The sequence below is a fragment of the Saccoglossus kowalevskii genome, chromosome 11 (genome assembly GCF_978046115.1).
Source record: "Saccoglossus kowalevskii chromosome 11, keSacKowa6.1, whole genome shotgun sequence".
Lineage (NCBI taxonomy): Eukaryota > Metazoa > Hemichordata > Enteropneusta > Harrimaniidae > Saccoglossus > Saccoglossus kowalevskii.
The window spans coordinates 22731302-22742122 of NC_140651.1; the positions used below are offsets into that span (position 1 = coordinate 22731302).

The 10821-nt window shown below is 36.5% G+C and overlaps 1 long non-coding RNA gene across 1 annotated transcript; it reads left to right on the forward strand.

Moving 5' to 3' along the window:
* The first annotated feature begins 7569 nt into the window (after positions 1 to 7569).
* On the forward strand, positions 7570 to 10492 carry LOC102809747 (uncharacterized). The gene is made up of 4 exons (XR_438189.2): positions 7570 to 7619; positions 8530 to 8606; positions 9328 to 9489; positions 10295 to 10492. It is a non-coding gene; the product is annotated as an uncharacterized LOC102809747 (long non-coding RNA).
* Positions 10493 to 10821: the final 329 nt, after the last annotated feature.

Below are 10821 nucleotides of genomic sequence, written 5' to 3' on the forward strand. Positions count from 1 at the left end.
CAGAGTTTGACCGGAACCCACACATAGAATTTTGCTCAATCTGTTGTAAACGTTTTGGATTTCGGCATTTCCATGATGTATTCCTGGGAGGAAAAGATGCATAATAATAAAGTTATTACGAGGATACTGCAAAATATGTACTCAGACAGTACGCAGTCGCATCGACCTCCGCTGCGCGTCGGTTGATACTCTCGCTGTACTGTCGTCGTGCATACTTTGTATCCTCGTAATAACCTCATATTATAAAGAGTTCGTTGTACACTTATCCTACAAAAGTCATCTCTTTATTGGCATTCATCATTAAATTTGTATTCATCAATCACTGTAAGTATCACAAGGGCTTTGGATTTAGTACATTTCTTAAAAAATCTTATACACTATGATCAGTGCACTGATGGGTGTTCTACATAGAAGACAAAGTGGTAATGCAACTACCACCACAAATTGCCGGTTACTGTGTTAGTGTGTTAGTTCAGTAGAACACAGAAGAAGCATGTTTTGAAATGATATTATATTTCGGATTCAGCCAAGGTAGACCATTCATCCAATGCAGCCATTGCGCAATAATTAGTAAACCTTACAGATACCTCGCAGTCTGGTATTAATTTTATTTTATTAAAGCGTGGTAAGTTTGTTGAACTCAGTACTGCTGCCATTAATGGCTGCTTTAAATTACAGTTATGTAATGAATTATAACATACCGTTTTACTGGGAATGGTGTAATACTTGTTGACATAGCTTAGTAAGTTAAATTTATGCAGAGAAACTATAAGATGAGTATAAGAGTAAATCTATAATTTATTCCGAATTGATGGCTTTTATGATCAGTGAATCGAGTTTGCATGGCATATGCAAGAGATGACCGCTGCACCATCGACAGTATCTGTAACACGGCGAGTTGACCTATGACCTAAGTACATTAACAACACATATTGAAAACTATACAAGTCATTGAACTTAGAAACGAACCAAAGATTCTGCCGGCATATCTCTAAAAGAAGATTTAAAGGGTGGTAGTCGTCGCGCCACGCATGCGCGAGATATATGGGTCTCATATAAACAAAGATGGCGACTTTGCCTATTGCGCAGAACAACTTGAACGAGTACAAACTGAGACGTTACTAAACTTTAATTAGTTTTTTTTTAGGTGATTGGAAGGTATAGAAGGAGTCACTGGCGGTAATTAGTGCAAGTTGTGCTCAGGTCAAACCTCCTATTTGTGATTTTCATTAGAAGAACGATTTCGATTGTGGGAAAATCAATATTTATCAAGACAAATGTTGCACACGCGCGACGACCATTGCGCTTTAAGATTTGAATTCAATATTAAAATAGTTGTCTTGGCATTATGTTTAGGGCTTGGGTTGACATAGAGCACTATATCTACCTAACCCATGGCCATTACCATAATCCTAATGCCAACTTGAAGTCGCCGTTTTATATTAGTTGGCCATATCTTAAATCCCAAGTCTTCAATTCTCTAATCTAATTTTATGGATTGTCCATTTTGCCTTTATTATTTTGGGAAGTGTAATTACTGTTGAGTGAATAGCGACATGCTCGCTGATCATGTGCATGTTTGCGTTATGTATATGATTAGTGGCGGGGCGCTTCTACTATGAAATGAATTACAGTATACGAAGGCCGTTCAAAACGTCGATATCGTTTTGACACGTAGTCGCCCATCAATGATTATTACGTCTTTGGGAGATTTTACAATAGTTTATACGACGAACATCTACACAACCGAACACAGTAATTGATTTGAACGTCATTGCCCTCATATACGTCATTTTGACGTCACGTTAGCGCTCCGCCGCTAGAGGGCACAATTGATAGACATTCCAATCTAGATTAGCAAATTACAAATAATTCAATATATCAACACTAATGTTCAAAGACGCGTTTGTTAACGTATAGTCATGTTTCACTTGCCGTCTTCCGGTTATCAGACCTCTTAGGCATTGTTAATTGGCTGGTGTGAATCCAATATATTAAATCTACTTCATATAGGAGAACATGGACGGAGGTCTCCATATTGAGTACAAGTCTGTCGTCTAGAAAGCAGTGCGGCAACTTTGCTGTTCTGTCGCCACTATATTGAGTTATCTGCATGGTCCTAGGAATTAGCAATTTTACAACACACTCCCGCTGTTGAGCAATACACGTTTTCTAATTTTGCATAATTGTCATTTTTGTCAGGAATGCAAAAAGATTATCCATGAATTCACGTGAAATAAAATATTACCACAGTGACGTAATCAAGTGAAATCCAAATAAAATATTGACAGATTGAAAGTTTACTGATGACGTCATTGACTAGCCCTCTAGAGGCCAAATTACGCCAGGCTAAGCGGACGTTTGTCGTCTACTTCACATCCCGTTTTATACTCGATATTTAGGGCATTTCGTTTCGTTTTCGCATACAAGTTGTTTTTATCGCCAGAATGTATTCATATATCTCAAATTTTATGTACAGGGTGACAAAAGCCAAACCTCTGCTCCCCTTTAAATGTGGAATTTGGAATTACAGTGAACAAATTGGAAGTTTGAAATTCAGGTGCTTGCAATCAATGGGTCGTGAAATCATAAACTTTACTTTGATCAGTTGGCTTTATAACATTTACAAGTGACAAGTAGAGAGACAGCTCATTGAGATTGAGTGGGCTGAATAAATAGGTTGAACGTAAACGCTATTAGCATAAAACTGTATTTTCATCAGCCATAGCGGAAAACGGTTCTGTTACTTCCTTCATGTCGTTTTCCTTGACCCCGATACTACGCAATGCTAGTAATTTAGTCATTTAGTATGAGTGCTTAGGACGTTTATTCAGTGAATCATGAGTGTGATGTCATTAGAAGGCGCAAAATTGGTGTGATACAAAAACAAATTCGTCGACATGCGGTTGGGATTTACTAGTACTACACGTGTAGTTTTTAACGAGCATGCGCAGTGATGGCAAACAAATAATTCAGGTCACGCCAGTATAAGTATTTTGACGGATGGGCCGTCAAATATGAGGGTCATATTTACTCAGGGTCAAAGGGTCCACGGGTTCCAACTGTGAACATTAGTGTTATTTTTAGTAGTATCACGAGTTCCCATAACAACGACAATCGCGTGTTTAGCTCGGATATCTAGATATACTAGTTTCATTGATGTTTTTTTTTTCAACTAATACACCAACATCGATGACGCAACACTTCCATCAATATGTAAACCGTGATCTATGTGTATAAACTCGTGCGTGGAATAAACCCTAAATTGCAAAAAAAATATCTGCCATCAATAAAAATTTGTTCAAACATTTTGAGAGGAAAGGCTCTAAATTTAATTATTATCGAAGCGAATCTATTAAAGTCATAAAATCGAATCTTTGTGATTTATCGCATATTGGATAAATAGTTAATTCCATAGACCAATAATGTGTAACGAAGGAAGGTCAACTTAAAGTCTCACACACGCAGTGCGGCGATGGGATTCACACGTTTTATAATACATGTATGTATATCGGTGTCGGATTCATGATTGATAGAACTGAATTTAAATTTTACCAACATTGTGTAAGCCATATCCTCGGTCCGGGACTCAATAGAAAGGTCAAATCCACTAGGTCGAGGCTCATCCACTGACGAATGCGACGTGCTTCCTTACTCCCTCCGGGCAGAAACAGAATGAAATTATGTAAATTATGAGTTTGCAATAAAGGGGTCGTGAAATTGTTACCGCTGATTGGAGCCATCTGTATAAACATGTCAATTGTTTTTTTTAAACATCGTTTTTCAATTTTTAATTTTTTACTTCAAATACCATCAAGTTGCGCCCTCCGCGGTGCTCCTAACCCAACAGTGGGGTTCGTGGGGTCTGATGCCGTTCGGCCGGTGAGGGCGCCGGTCACGCCAACATGTCAGGCTACATCAAGTCATTGATACATTTTAATCAAATGCTGCCATAAAATTCACCATAGAAACAAAAAAAGAAGATATGACAAAAGGGGAAAATACTAAAGTAAACGTCAAAAATAACTCAATATATTAGTTGTAAATTGGTGTGCGAATGAAAAGTTATTGTTGTTATCACTATGTTCAACTTCTCTATGAAGTTATCCTTGTTTATTTTTTTTTTCTGCTTCGTTAGTAAATCGACAGCCAAATAATATATACTTTCAACTGAGTGATAATGGATTTATTAAATTAGATTTTTTGACAAAGCCAAAAATAACAGTTTTACTGACAAATTCCAACAAATAACTCTTTTCCATGAATCGCAAAATGAATTCAAATGAGTTTCAAACAGAGAGGTTTTCCTCAACCGTAAAGAACGTTACTAAAATTGAGTTGATTGACCAGGCTCCTCTAACCTTTGTGCATGGAGCATGCATGGTGGTGATTACCGCAGGATGGAACTCCTGTTGTGAAACATATGCAGACGTTGGTGTGATCCTCGGCGGAGTTTGTGGGTGGAGCTAGTCCAGTAGTTTTCCTATGAAATTAGTGTTCATGACAACGACTCGTGATTTATAAAAACAGGAACTGTATATAATTTCAAGTGTGTTTGAGCATATCTAAATAACTTTGTTTGAAAGTGATTTATCGTAAAAAATGTTGCATCATTGCTTAAGTTCGCATTACTAGTATATTAATGGGTCTTGTGCATGCGCGTTTCGAGTTTTCATTATTTCAACGATTTCATGTGTCATTTGTTTGTTTTTTTTTACTTTAAAATAAATTATGTTCTACTATTTTTATTATTATAAGATACGGTATCAAATACAATTATTTAGAAACTATCCATATTGCCTGTTTAATATATCACTTGGTTTGCAATGGAGTCATATATAGATAGAGGTAACTATGTTAAAAAACCTGGGTATCATGTCGTATCTCAGTTTCACTATGCACATTGATATTATTGTTATCAACGCTTTAGGATGCATTGTTTCGTTAAGGTAGAGAGAAGGTTTTGTGACGTTTTTAAATAAAACAAAGCAAATTTGACGCTAATTGAAGGGTCGTCGTACAATCCAATCACCGGCGTCGATTCACATAGTTTTTTGTGCTGTGACAGGCTTCAAAATTATTCGCTGAAAAACATATATTTTGACAAACTGATGGAATTTGATCTTAGTTCAAAAAGAAAATACTAGGCTAAGATACATTAGAGTTCACGCGAATCAGTTTTCTCTGCACGTTGTGAAATAAAGTAAACCAGAGTAGCGTCGATGATTTTCAGCCCTGAAGGACTTCCGTGTGAATCCTGAGTTTTGAATTGTTCATCGACTGGCCACCAAATAGTTATGGCTATAACTAAATTTGACACGTTTTCTTTTAAGCCCAATAAATTATTCATACATGTCAAGCTCTGTTCGATTTTTTCAGGGCATGTGGCCGTTTTTAGTCGAAAATATTTTTGTGGGAACACTTTTGCGGTACGTACACGGTATAGACCGAGCTCATTCAATGATCGTGACTTAATTTTAAAAAATTAATGTCAAATTTTACCAGACGTGGACCGATGTGGATTCGGTATCGTTATTTTTGGAATTAATCACTAACATTTCCTCGTTTCGCTGCTCTGTCAAAAGGAGTTACCTAGGCTTTTTTTACGTAACTGTCTCATTAAAATTAAAAAAAAATATTACATCTAGAACAAGCACCCGAAACACGTAACAAGAGGTCCCAGTTCAATTGCTTTCACGATACAAGTGTCATACAACTTCTAGATTTGAAGTGTCGTACAGAATTTAATAATAGTTAATACTAGTTGTATGTTCACACTTTACTATCAAGACCACCATTTCGACCACCCATGTGCCAGTTTTCAGTGTTTGGGCGAGAGGTCAATGTTTTCAATGAGCGAGCGAGCGAAAAAAAAAAACGCGATTAAAATCTAGAACAAGCACCCGAAACACGTAACAAGAGGTCCCAGTTCAGTTGCTTTCACGATACAAGTGTCATACAACTTCTAGATTTGAAGTGTCGTACAGAATTTAATATTAGTTAATACTAGTTGTATGTTCACACTTTACTATCAAAACCACCATTTCGACCACCCATGTGCCAGTTTTCAGTGTTTGGGCGAGAGGTCAATGTTTTCAATGAGCGAGCGAGCGAAAAAAAAAAACGCGATTAAAATGCGGTCGGTTTCCGGTCGGACAAGACCGCGTGGTCGGAAATTAAGCGATAAGCGGTCGATGTAAAAGCGGAAGGTTGGGCCAAATGAGTACAGTATGACCATGTTTCTCCGACGAAGTCTCGACTGACAATAATGCTGACAATGGACGTTAGATAAACACGCATTGTTTGCAACTGGAAGCTTATCACCCGTTATATCAGAATCGTCAACAACAGAGTATACAGATAAGATGTTATCATTTAAACCCTTTCAAAAATAAACATTATGCAAATATCCACGAAACGGCAGTTGTAGTCTTTTCTGCTAGTGTTTTAAAACACTAATTTGAGCAACGTTATTTCGCAATTTCGATCTTTTGTAAACCTGGGGTGATGTATCAAGGTCTAAAGTAACCGTTTTATCAATTGAAAATTTCCCTTCTCGCTACCTTAAGCGTACATTTTGGATGATGTTAGAATCATTATGCCAAAATCGCTTCATTTCACCATAGTCACGGTGTACAGGACCCCGGAGTACTGCTCCAACGTCCATCCGATGTCGCAGACTTAATTGCCAAACTTGAACGGGTACAGATTAAATTTATCAAATATTTATGCTTACCAAGTTCAAATACCCTTCCACACTATTATGTACATTATTGTGAAAGCATTTTAGTCCCACACTTGAATTTCGCACACATGTTCAATACGTAATAGTGTTTTGTAGTTAAATAGGATATATGCTTAGAAGAAATTTTTATGCCTTTTCGTGTTCTCAGAAAGAACGTCGATTTTAAATTAGGCGTTTCCATCTTCAAGTTAATCTAAGACAATTATCTTTTTCATATCATTGTTAATGATTTCAGGTTTTTCATTGATTTTACCGATTCCCACCTTCAACTTATTTTATCAGTGGACTGTAAAGTCATTTTGCTTGTCAAATATCCATTGATTATTTCAGATGTTCTTATAGTTGAGCTTTTTGACTATCGAGACAGTTGCAAATAAATAAAATCATGGTTTACGGACGATCACATTCTCAGAAAGCCTTTGCCATTAGTCATTTCGACCCACATATTTATTAGTTCCCATGACAACAACGCCATCGCATGTTTCGCGTGTATATACTAATAGTATTAACGATGTTTTTTTTCTTCAACTCTTTACAATGGTATACGAACACGTCACTGTCTTCAATTAAAAACTCAAACCTGGTCCACGTGTACAAACGCACACACGAAATGAATTTCATTATTATTGTAGTGATTCTGTTAAAGCTCATAAAATCGATTTATGATTTATTACATATTGGATTGAAATGTCCTTAAGTAGTTAAATCCATGGACCAATGGGTATTATGGGTAATTGAGAAATGATCGACCGAAAGTCTCGCGCACGCACTGTTGAGACTTCTCACGCAAATGTAGAGTATATAAGACGAACGCGGCACATGGACAAATCACACTCAACGCAAGTTATTCCACACCTGTAGAGCCGATATAAAGGTGAGTAGAAATTCTGGATGTTTAATATTTCGTCTTTTCGACGATGTCGTGGCAGTAAACGTAACATGCTTTTGCTGATAGTCTACTTCTGTCATAAGTAGCGTCACGAAATTGTACCCCAGACAACGGTCAGGTGATCATATGAACACATTGAATTGGGCAGAGCAGGGCGTTCAGCACGATGAACTGAAATACTGGGCGAAAACTCCGAGAAAACTCGTTTCATTTTTTGCTCCTTAAAAAACCTACAAAGGTATTTTTGATCTTTTCACAAAGTTTTTTCTTGGGGAGAATGTTAGATACATGAAAACTCAGAATGCATAACATGCCCGGCCAAATATTCATCACTATTTCTTTCAATAAGGTTGCGTACCCAACTTTAAGTAGTGGTCCATTCATTTATTGCTACTCATTTAATGGAGAATTTACTAGTATACAAATTGTCATTTAAGTTTCTGACTTCCAATATGTGATAACTAGTACTGTAAAAGAATTAATTATTCACTGGGTTTTAATTTTGCTTATTTCGCTGAATGGAAAATGTGCTAAATTAAAACTCAGTGAATATGTAAAATTTAGCATAGAACACATTATCTAAATGATAAAACCGTGATTTTAAAACCCACTGAATATGCCTGAAATGGTATATCAGCGAAATTTAAACCCAGTAAAAATTAGTCATTTTACAGAAATTTTAGAATGTACTTGGCGACGGTTACTAGTGCCCCAATGACACGTGTCAATGAGGTGACAATGGCATGCTAATTTTCTTCTGCTTCTTCCACCGCCAACATACACATATAGACAGCTGCCAATTACCGATATAGCCACTATACTACCCCATAAATTCAGTTTTCAGACAAAATATGTGTTTCGGATAACATTTCGCTTGTTTGTGATTTTTCAACAGCTAAAATATGAAGGTTGCGTGCGTATTGCTCTTAGTATGCCTTGTTGGATATGTCTGTGCCCAAGAACCAAGTCAAGGTAGGTGTTATTATTGGACTTTCTTTTTGCTTGTTTAAGTGATCTAACTATGTCATCAGAATGCGCGGCAAGTCTGGGAATATTCCATGCCTTCATTGATGATATCAAATTCGTATTTATTTATTTATTTTTTTATTTATTTATTTAAAAAACGTTTAAAACGTTTATTCCTTTGCTTTTATGTCCAAACTATTATATTCAATCCTTACAATTGCGTTGACGCGACAAATACAGTTCCATTCACGCTGATAACATCAATGTTTTTTGGATGATTCGTTTTGTGAATTTTCGATGAATTAGGATTATAAATCAGACATCGTGATGATCTTAGAAGTTGCTGACGAGTTGTCAAAATTCGGCTTAATTGCAACACATCAGTATTTGACCTAGTATACTAAAACACATAACATTTGCCCAATGGGTGAACGAGACTGATGAGGCGAAGGCGAAAACGAACTGACTATAAAAACGTGCTAGATCATTGAACTGTGTTAGGTAGTATCTGTACATTTCTGTACTGAATTCTAATAATTGCAAGTTAAAGCGAATTAACTTCATACTAAAAATAGAAACTGTGTTCAATATCACGGCGGATGAAAACAGGGATGAAAATGACTGTGAGAGATTTAAAAAAAAAAAACTGCTATGTCTCATCGTGGGGCACGGTGTAGACTATAACTCACAACTAACACGCCTGACTCTGTTTTATTTCATCTCAAAGCTCCTCGGCTGGACGAATACGAAATTACTTTCAACGTGAATTTGAATTATGACAAACATAAAGCAGGAAGTATTTTCAGAGCGCTGATAGGTAACTCTTATGATGAGTTGAAGTGTAATAGCTACCTGGTCTGTGAAGATTCCAACAACGATTGCGATGCATGTGAGTAAATTTTAAATTACGAACTTTGGAATTGTGAGCCCAGCAACCCTTTTCACGTCACCGTAGGAAAGAATAAAGTACAAGGACCACTGTTTTTTCTCTTTTCAATTCGCCGTAGATGATTCCATCCATCATACCTTTCATCGTTCCGTGTACAATAAAGACAGACCGTATAGTTAAAGGTGATAGTCGATATGTGTTCCACGGCACATGGAACACATGTTTTATTTTTATTGAAGCAAACAGATTGTGTAAAAAATGCAACACAGGTACTGTAGAAGATGAAGAGCATTTCATCCTTGACTGTTGCTTCTTCACTCAAGAAAAAAATACCCTCTTAGAAGACTGTAAATTACAAAATTTAATGTGTAATACAGCTAACCGAAATTTAATATTCACTTGCATTTTAAATAGTAGTACTACATTTGCAAAATACTTAAAAAACACAATTATAAAACCTAAATGTGAATCCGTGTTTTATATATACCCTTTAGATTTTTATGTTCGTAATTTTTGAAACTTTTGTTGTTTGTGTTTATTTATTATGATCTGCATCCTTACCATACAGCACCCACCGATGGTACAGTTGTGCAATAAAGTTATTATTATTACGTATCAACGTATTTGCATGGGATTAATTTCAGACAACTAATAAATAAAAAATAAATGCCCGAGGGTTAAACGATTTGTTCATTCACACAGTGCATTAGACCACAGTCACTCTCCTAGTAGAGTGACTGTGATTAGACGTAGAATGGCAGTGGATCTTAGTTTGTTAATACTGTATACGTTTTTTTCTCTCCAGGTTCTATACCTTAGGAAGGCATATAATGTTGGACCAACATGACCACTTTGACCACGGACACGACTACTGACTCTGATTAGATCGATTATGCCGAGTGACGCCATTTACCCTTTTGATACATTTTCTACTAAGTCTTTGCCGTTCTTTGCGATATTTACTGTAGTTTAACTAATAAATGAAGCTGATTATCAAGCAAAACTATTGTTACTACAAGTTGTTTTTTTGGTAATTGTTTTTGAATTCTAATTTGCATATTCTCATTCATAGTGAAATTGTACCCCCAGTGAGAACCACGTGTAATTACGGGGGTCGTACATCTGGCTTATTTCGCTTGTACCATCATTTATTCAGTGACTGGTACACTGGTTATACATACACCCAACCCCATCACCAAGGAAGGAGTGTAGTCTTTATTTCCATTCAGGTTCATATTCTCCGCGCAACTAAGGCGTTCCCTTTAAGTTCATCTTTACAAACTGAAACGACAGGTTTTTATTTGTCGATTGAATAACATTTGGAACGTTTAC